Below are 10,366 nucleotides of genomic sequence, written 5' to 3'. Positions count from 1 at the left end.
ATCAGGTCAGCGTTATTCTCGCTCATTTACAATGGTAAAAAAAACAAATATGATTTAGCTCTGTAGGGTTCCATGACCAATCTATATATGCAAACGTGAAAATCTACGTGAAGCAAAAACTTTGTATCCATTTTTACGAAAATTGCGCGGACGGAGGAGTACAAAATTTTCCACACTTATAGAGAATACAGAGAAGAAGTGCACAATGCAATTTTTTTTTTTAAAGCATAAAAGATACATTAAGTCAATAATGAAATAATTACACACACTACATACCTTGTATTTGACGCACACACGCATGCATACTATTTATTATCAAACTTTTGTTCTTGACGTCTGTGGTCAAATTGAGATTAAATATTGTTTGTCTTTGTTAATATTTTTATAGTGTAGTCCTGGCGAAATTTGTGATTATAGAAGTATAAAATACAATCATAATAGTGTACAAACTTACAATTCCAATTAATTATAGTCGAATTTCGACTACTGCGGAACCTCTAGTTTAATTTTATACACGAAATCAAACTAGGTTGAAACTTACTCATAAATTAAGCAAAGAAAGTCTATTCAATTGTGAATCTTAAATATTAATAACACGTGTAACCCTATTAAACTTCTGCTCAACCTATCATTAAAACATCGCTAACAAAAGATACACGTTTCGCGAATGAAAATCAAATTACAACATGAACGTGTTTAGTTTTGGGACTCGTTCAGAATATTGTGTATACAATGTATCAGACTCGGAGGCACTATGGCCTTTATTAAATTTACATTCATTTTGATGTTTTACAAGTTAATAGTTACTGGGGAGCGATTAATCATTATTGAGCACTAGTGTGTAAACACAACCTACCATGCGGCCTATTTCTATCACGAACTAGCAATGCTCATCATCGCCATCAGTTCGAAGGCGAGCCAGTCGTTATGTAATACAATCGAGACCTTGGACCTGCTTGTCTAAAACGAGCCATTAGTAAGAGAAAAGTAAATAAAACTTAGAATATTTTACCTACAAAACGACATTTGTTATTGAAATAAACAGACAATTTGCTACCAGTTTCAAGCGGTATTTCTAACTGGGTTATCAAACTTCTACCCGCCCAACTCATCGTGATGTTGGCATCTATTTTCAATGCCGCTATGATGAACTGCATTTTTCGCGTCGTGTGCAAAGAAGCGGTCGTTATCGGCATACCTAAATCCGGTAAACCCAAATATCATCTGACGATTTACCGCCCCATTTGCCTCCTCATGTCTCTAGGCAAACTGTATGAGTGTCTGCTCTATAAACGCCTCAGAGACTTCGTCTCATCCAAGGGCATTCTCATCGATGAACAATTCGGATTCCGTACAAGTCACTCATGCGTACAACAGGTGCACCGCCTCACGGAGCATATTCTCTTAGGGCTTAACCGACCAAAACCGTTATATACGGGAGCTCTCTTCTTCGACGTCGCAAAAGCGTTCGACAAAGTCTGACACAACGGTTTTTTTTTTTTATTGCCCTTGTAGGCAGACGAGCGCACGGCCCACCTGGTGGTGAGTGGTTACCGTTGCCCATGGACTTCAGCAATGTCAGGGGCAGAGCCAAGCCGCTGCCTACCGCTTAATACTCTCCACAAGCCTCGTTTGAAGAAGGACATGTCATAGCGCTCGGGAAACACCGTGGAGGGGAGCTCATTCCATAGCCGGATGGTACGTGGCAAAAAAGACCTCTGGAAACGCACTGTGGATGACCGCAGTGGCTCCAGGTAGTATGGATGAACTCTACTCCGGTGGCGGGCGGTGCGATGGTAAGAACGAGATGACGGTATCATCTCGAACAATTCCTCAGAGCACAACTTCTCTTCAAACAATTCCTCTTCAAACCTTTCAACATGAGCGTGCCGGATAGTCTCGTGCTCATCATACGTGTTTTCTCGTCGAACCGCTCTTTTCAACATCGAGTCGAGGGAAACCGCTCCTCACCGCGACCGCTCACGGCTGGAGTCCCACAAGGCCCTGTCCTCTCGCCGCTCCTATTTAGTTTATTCATCAATGACATTCTCCGGTCGCCGCCGACCTGGTTAGTCTTATTCGCCGACGACACAACCGTTTAGCCAACCTGGGCCAAGAAAGTCAAGTACCTGGGAATCATCCTGAATGCACCCATGACATACCGCCCGCATATTAAAACAGTTCGCGACCGTGCCGCGCTTATTCTCGGCAGACTTTACCCCATGATATGTAAGCGGAGTAAAATGTCTCTTAGGAACAAGGTGACACTTTACAAAACTTGCATAAGGCCCGTCACGACTTACACGAGTGTGGTGTTCGCTCAAGCGGCGCGCACATACATAGACACCCTCCAATCCCTAAAATTTCGCTTTTGCAGGTTAGCCGTCGGGGCTCCGTGGTTCGCGAGGAACGTCAACCTACACGACGACCTGGGCCTCAAGTCGATCCGCAAATACATGAAGTCAGCGTCGGAACATTACTTCGATAAGGCTATGCGTCATGATAATAGTTTTATCGTTGCCACCGCTGACTAGTCCCTGAATCGGTCGTCGCCCTAGACACAACCTTACGGATCCATTAGATCCAATAACTCTTGCATTAGATACCTTTAGCTCTAACACTAGGAGCAGGCTTAGGGACCACTGTAACCGTACTAGTCGAACTCGGCAAAAAGTTCGACGTGCAACCTAACCATTGCATCAGCCCGCTGAGTTTCTCACCGGATCGTCTCAGCGGGTCGAAATTCCGATTCAGTAGTAGATTCATTCGCGAAGCAGCTGCTCTTGAGTTGTTAGGTCTCCGTCGGAGGCGCTTTGGCAGCTGTTAACAAATCGCACTCCTCCTGGCTGAGCCTTTGTTCGCCCACCTGTCCTGGTGAAACTGATACTAAATGATGAAATAAAGATAAAGCGGCTGCAGGGAGGAGGAAGTGCACGGATTAAAACAAGCAGATTAGTGAAAGCGAAGCGGCGGTTGATCGTGGCGGGCGTGCAGTTTTGACGCGTGCGGTCACCTTCAGTAGTGATGGCCGAATGCCGTTGCGCGCTGCCCCGCTTGCGGGGTGCGGTCCACGCGGGAGCGCGGGAATGCTTTATACGAGCCCGACCTCGCTTTATTTTTTATTTTTTCTTACACTAAGCTGATGGTCTAGAGAGACCATATCAGCGTAACCTTAACTAGTATGTGCGCTCACGGAGCTCAAATCTGACGATGTTGCAAACACGAACCCTAGCAAGAGCTGTGCTTCGCAGAATCTACCACCAGGTCGGAAACGCGACCCAGTGATAAGATCCGCCGAGAAACTCAGTGGGCTGACTGTGGGCTAATTTACTCGTCGAGCCCTTCGTCGCAAGCGACGAATTCGACGGGAACGGTGACCCGTGCTTGGGGTACCTAAAAGCACCGTTAGTGGATCGGCAGGACCAGCCCCGACGTCACGATGACGTGCGAACGCCTTTCCTTGCACACTGGCTTCTGCACTTGCTAGGCGCTTCGTCTACAGATACTAAGGTCGAAAATCGAACACTGATTCTCTGACACGGTAGTGAGGTTACAAGCCACTAAGCCAATATAATAAAATTAAAATAAAGACATAAGTATTTTTTTACTATCATTCACAGATGGATCTTTCCAAAAATTAGTAGAAGCTATGGATGAAGATCATAGTACGTCTCCAAATATATTTTGTCAAAACCAACGAGACATAAAAACAAGTTTAAACAAGAAAGTCATTTAAATTCGGAAGCGAAACAATCCTGAGTGGAAACAAATGAAGTTTGAAGTATTTGACGCGCGCTTCGAGCGACGGAGAACGACTATAAACAACTCAGTACGTGCAACACTTACCTACACTGTTGCAGAGATGCACTCGATCCATCTTACACGGAAGCGTAACGTAGAACTTAATGTATTTGGTGCCATGACGACAATACGATCCTAACCAGCGAATTCGGCCACTGAAACTTATTGCTTTGCAGAAACGATATACATATATTATCTATTTTCCCTTACTGGAGGTAGTGTTTTTTACAATTTTGTTATTAGTTTTGTCGCAGCTCATCAAAGTGTGGTTGTTCATCAATCTTGACGTGTAAGATTTTTTTATTGGTTATATGGGTGGACGATCTTTTTTTTATTTTTTTTATTGCTTAGATGGGTGGACGAGCTCACAGCCTACCTGGTGTTAAGTGGTTACTGGAGCCCATAGACATCCACAACGTAAATGCGCCGCCATCCACCTTGAGATATAAGTTCTAAGATCTTAAGTATACTTACAACGGCTGCCCCACCCTTCAAACCGAAACGCTTACTGCATCACGATACCTACCCGTGCGGACTCAAGAGGTCCTACCACCAGTAAAATTAGACGTGTTACCACAATATCAACTCTTCTAATTTATACCTACTGTCACTTCAATCTTGCAATCCTTCGGACTATGTCAGCTATCTTGGTTCTTCTGCCAATCTACTCATTCATTACGCAGGGAAATAACCCTCTCCATTGTTCTCTAAGTTATTGTCAGCGACCATGCCTCACTGCCGTATGTCATCAAGGCTTATATTGTTTCAATTTAGGATTTGCTTCGCAAACATCGGCATTATCAAATCATTACAACAAGCCCACATCAATGAACAATGTTCAAAAATATGTTCAGTGGCTGCTGTAACACAGTTACAAATCAGTTGCAAAATACTCGAATCAATTAATAGTTTGCTAATATATAAGTGTGATTCTTCGTTACATATCGGTGTGACAGTAGGAAATATGAGGGCAAAAGGGCAGCGAGTGCGCTCGCGTCGTTCGAAGAAGACAATATAAATGCTAATTTGTCGCAGGACCGTGTCGCAGGACCGTGTCGCCGGAGAGCGACAACTAACGAGCTTTTTTAATGACTTTGTTTGTGCGATTAACAAGCGTCGCTAACATTTTCGCATCTTGTTTTACGATACGGGATCTCTATTTTTTTACTTTTTACTCTATGTCTATCTTTGTACTTTAAATGACTTGAAAACATCCTGTATCTTTTTTCCAAAGAACATATTTATAATCTCCGCATGCCACTTAGGTACGAATGCGTTGTCGTGAAACAAAAATAAAATTTATTAAATTTGCCTTAAAAAAATATAACATAGCTTAAAAAAAATCGAAAGCTACTAGTGGTAGAGCGATATCAAAACCTAGATAGATACCACCGTTCTGTTTATGGTTGCTACGAAGCAATATAGTCTGTGGGTAGTCTGTCATATTCAGAAGTGGGCACAACACTAGAAATAAAGCTCTAGAGTATATACTTTCACATAACGTCACGAACAGAAACCCGACCTTAATCTGAAACATTTAAACGAGCCAGTGAAATGTTCTGAAAACGGACAGAATCACCACAACATTTTCATTTCACTTACTTTTAGTGAAACCTTTTGAATTTCAACGCTGAAACCATTGCGCGTTGACTCGACACGTGTTTCCTATCTACTGCAATATACCACATTTCACGGAATTATACAATTTTGTTTGTCTACGCATATAAAACTTAATATACAATAAATTACAAACGCAACAAGTTGATAAACCAACCAAATAACCACAAAAAGACAAAGTCCACGGAGTGGTACAGTAAAATAAATTTCCCAAGTCAAATGAACTGCCGAACAACAAATGTTGTTTTTCTGCACGTTTCTGCGAGCTTTCTAATGTGCTGGTGTCGAGTGGATACCGAAGCCCATAGGCATCAAAAGTCAGTGCCACAACCCATCGACCATAAGACCCATAAGACATGAAGCCGAAATTTCAATTGAATTTTTCTTTCTATGTGGAAACCAAAACGAACAGTTTGTTTAAATCATTAGACGGGTATTGTTAGCTAGCACGAACATGTTATTTGTTTCTGTCGCGGAGCAAAGTTAACGTTGCCGCCTCATTTTTCAAAGAGGAATCCGATATTCACGTTATGATATCCAGGTGCTCTGATCATATAATACCACGTGGGCAACTCTACCAAAATACAGTAGTAAACATTTGCGCAGGCGCAAACATGTGACTTTTAGTAAGAGAATCACGAATGTTGGTACTTATACTTGTGGTCCATGAACACAAGTATAACAAGTACGACATGGCCCAAGCCGCAGTGCTCTTACGAGGATAGTTTGTGTAATATAAACAGATCCACGTCGCGTATCTCTTACGGCTGGCCTGGGAGGTCCACCTCGGGTAATTACCCAAATGTTTGGTTACTTGTTCTTAAGTACCGAATTAATTGAGTATATTATTAATTAGAAACTGCAGCGCGGGTTAAAGGTTCAAGACAAAAATTAACTTTGGAGCAATCGTGCTTGTTCAAGTCCACGCCTGGCCTGTAAGATGTTCAGAGTACTTTTGTCGACAGATGTCGACTTATATCGTCAATAAAATAACATATAAACTAAGAAAAATTTATTTAATCAAATATAAGCTACCAATAACATGTTGCGTGGTTTCTCAAACATTTAACTATGACGACGCTTGTGGCTGAAAGTAAGTACATTTGTACTTCTGTACTTTTTGACGAAGCATGTTGCTGATAACTCTGTTTCTGTAATCTGACGAAGCGTGTTGCGGATAATTATATGTTTAAAAAAAGTGTTATTTTATAAAATAACAAAATAAAAAAATTTAATTTAAGTATTAATTGACATTTCACTAAACACAATAGGAACACAAAACAATATTATCACAACTAATAATTTTGCTCTATTGGACTTTTTACATTGACATAGAATATTTTTCAAAAATGTAACTTTTTTTTAACCTTGAGCCACTGTCGTGTGTACACGTGAAGAGCATTCTCGATGTTGCGTAGGTGATGTAGTTAGTGTTCCAATAATATTTTAAGAATTGAGAACCTATTTGAGTGAGTCAGCGCGTCAAGTAAAAGTGAGAGCAAGCTCTAAGAGAAACTGTCGTATTTTTCTAGTGACCTCGATAACGTTAAACCCGATATACTAGTAAGTGTCGCGTCGGCGGAGTACGTACAGAGTACAGGGTCGGGACAGCTGACTGCTGCGGCTCGGAGCGTCTACCACTAAAAGCGTTGTCTTGTAGCCGACCGCGAGACTCTCACGACAGACATCCTACACACGCCCTGTGACTTTACGTTTAAAATTAAATATCGACACCAGATAATGCGGATTACGAAGTTTTTCATACGTATATTGAGGGATTTTGGTAACAGCTTAGAACGGCTACTAAGGGAAGGGAAAGGAAATGAACACCTTAGGGTGGCTTTTCCATGGAACACCGCCGTTAAAGTAGAGACACGCAGTCCAAGTTGTTTCTATATTAATCTGCATACGAGTAGCACTCGGGTGTACCTAATTTAAAGGAAGACATCTGAAAACATTGGCATCACGAAGTTATCAGAGACTATCTAGGCGCTAACAATACATTCTAGATCACGTGGTCTAAATTTCAGATATTTACGGCAGATAAAGCTAGTAGTGATGACGTAATACAAGATGGTTAATAGTGAGCTTTTTACAAGGCTATGAGATACAACGTAAATGTAATGAAGCCTGCTTATAACGAGTATTTAAGCTTCGCTTCCGTCGTAATCGACTGGAGCTCTATTTAAGAGTTGGGCGCTTGTTCGGTAGACATAATCTATATCTTTTTTGACCGACCAAACTTTTTTTTTCTTTTGCGCAATATTTTTTGTATTTTATACTTTAGCGCGTCGATCATCTTATCGTAATGTGGACTTTTAGGAAGACTTGAGGCATATCAATAGAACTGTACAGTAGATGGCGCTCAATTAGTTTGAATAATATGTCAGCAACAGTCAGAGAAAATACTACCCAGTAAACAGGGTCACTAGTCCAAAATAAGGAGTTTTATAATTTTCTCTTTCAAACACTCATTAATATCGGCTCTGCACGGTGACATACATGTAGTTAGCTACAACTAGGGGTTACATTATGTACTATAGAATATTTCTGGAAATATTTTAAAATCTAAAAAGATTTTTTTCTAAAAAGAACTTGTAAAACTTGTCTTATAAGTATTTTCACAATTAAATTACGGTCATTTCAATATTTTATGGAATTGTAAACATATGTGTGTTACTTTGAATTGAACTTATTAACTTTTGAAATTGTACCCACAACATTATTATATTTAAGACCTAGTCACATACAATATCTTATAATAAATTCATTATTTCCAACATTTAAACTTTTGAATGTGTACTTGTAATGATTTTTTTTTTTTATGATTGAGAGATTACTGGTGGCCCGAAGGCCTTTCCAGTTTCACCAGGACAGGTGGGCGAGCAAAGGCTCAGCCAGGAGGGGTGGGATTTGCTAACAGCTGCCCGAGCGCCTCCGAAGGAGACCTAACAACTCAAGAGCAATTGCTTCGCGAATGAATCTACTACCGGATCGGAATCGCGACCCGCTGAGAAGATCCGGCGAGAAACTCAGCGGGCTGATGCATGGGCTAGGTTGCACGTCGACCTCTTTGTCGAGTTCGACGAGTACGGTTACTGGGGTCCCTAAGCCTGCTCCTAGTATTAGAGCTGAAAGCATCTAATGCAAAGGTTATTGGATCTGATGGATCCGTAAGGACGTGTCTAGGGCGTCGACGGTGACTGGCTCCTGCATGATCAGGATTCGGTGCGTAGTCAGCGGCGGCAACGATAAGGCGATTATCATGACGCATAGCCTTATCGAAGTATCGTTCCGACGCTGACTTCATGTATTTCTGGATTGATTCAAGGCCCAGGTCGTCGTGTAGGTCAACGTTCCTCACGAACCACGGAGCCCCGACGGCTAACCTGCAAAAGCGAGATTGTAGGGATTGGAGGGTGTCTATGTGTGTGCGGGCCGCGTGAGCGAACACCACACTCGCGTAAGTCATGATGGGCCTTATGCAAGTTTTGTAAAGTGTCACCTTGTTCCGAAGGGACATTTTACTCCGCTTACAGATCATGGGATAGAGTCTGCCGAGAATGAATGCGGCACGGTCGCGGACTGTTTTTATGTGTGGGCGGAATGTCATGGATGCATCCAGGGTGACTCCCAGGTACTTAACCTTCCTGACCCAGGGTATAGGTTGGCCGAAGAGGGTGATCGGGGGAGTGATATTTCTCCTCCTAATGCGGGAGGAAATAAGCGGTGAGTTTCCCCTTTGAAATAACACTGCTGTGCTTTTCGCCGGGTTGATGTCTATGCGCCATTTTCGGAACCACTGTCCGAGGGCTAACGCTGCGCTCTGGAGTTTACTCGCGATTAGGGACTTGTTTCTACTTGAGTAGTAAACGGTTGTGTCGTCAGCGAATAAGGCTAGCTGGGTCGGCGGCGACCGGGGAATATCATTAATAAATAAACTAAATAAGAGCGGTGAGAGAACGGAGCCTTGCGGCACTCCAGCCGTGAGTGGTCGCGGGGAGGAGCGGGTTCCCTCTACTCGATATCGAAAAGAGCGGTTCGACAAGAAGTCCCGTATGATGAGCACGAGACTATCCGGCACGCCCATGTTGAATAGTTTGAAAATCAAACCGTTGTGCCAGACTTTGTCGAACGCTTTTGCGACGTCGAAGAAGAGAGCTCCCGTGTATAACGGTTTTGGTCGATTAAGTCCCACAAGAATGTGCTCCGTGAGGCGGTGCACCTGTTGTACGCATGAGTGATTTGCACGGAATCCGAATTGTTCATCGATGAGAATGCCCTTGGATGAGACGAAGTCTCTGAGGCGTTTGTAGAGCAGACGCTCATACAGTTTGCCTAGAGACATGAGGAGGCTAATCGGGCGATAACTCGTCGGATTATTTTTTGGTTTACCGGGTTTGTGTATGCCGATAACGTCCGCTTCTTTCCACACCGTGGGAAAGATACAGTTAGCCATAGCGGCATTAAAAATAGATGCCAATATCACGATGAGTTGGATGGGTAAAAGTTTAATAACGCGATTAGATATACCGTCGGAACCGAGAGCCTTGCGAGGACGTAGGTCTTTGATCAGGTCTTTAATTTCCATTGAGGTGACGGGCGGTAACGCGTCCAAGGGTGGCAAGGAGGCTCTGCGTTCTACCTCACTGTCTACTAATTCTACATGAACAGGGTCCGCGGATTGAATGCTGGGCATGCACTGGGCTTGCAATGTATCGGCCAGCAGCTCTGCTTTTTCTTCATCATCGAACGCCGCGAGTCGGCCTGAGGGGCCTACGAGGGGGGGCATAGTTACTACCGTATCCGATTTGAGAGTACGAGCTAAGCGGTAGTAAGACCTTTGAGAGGGCGCGAGTCCTTCTAAGAAATCAGACCATCTGGCATCTCGGACTTCGGTGATGCGAGACTTTACGTCGCGTTGTAGGGCACGCATTCGTATACGATT

Source organism: Bombyx mori, chromosome 22 (assembly GCF_030269925.1).
Source record: "Bombyx mori chromosome 22, ASM3026992v2".
In the NCBI taxonomy this organism is placed as follows: Eukaryota; Metazoa; Arthropoda; class Insecta; order Lepidoptera; family Bombycidae; genus Bombyx; species Bombyx mori.
The sequence above is the reverse complement of the archived record's forward strand: the minus strand, read 5'-3'. Positions refer to the sequence as shown.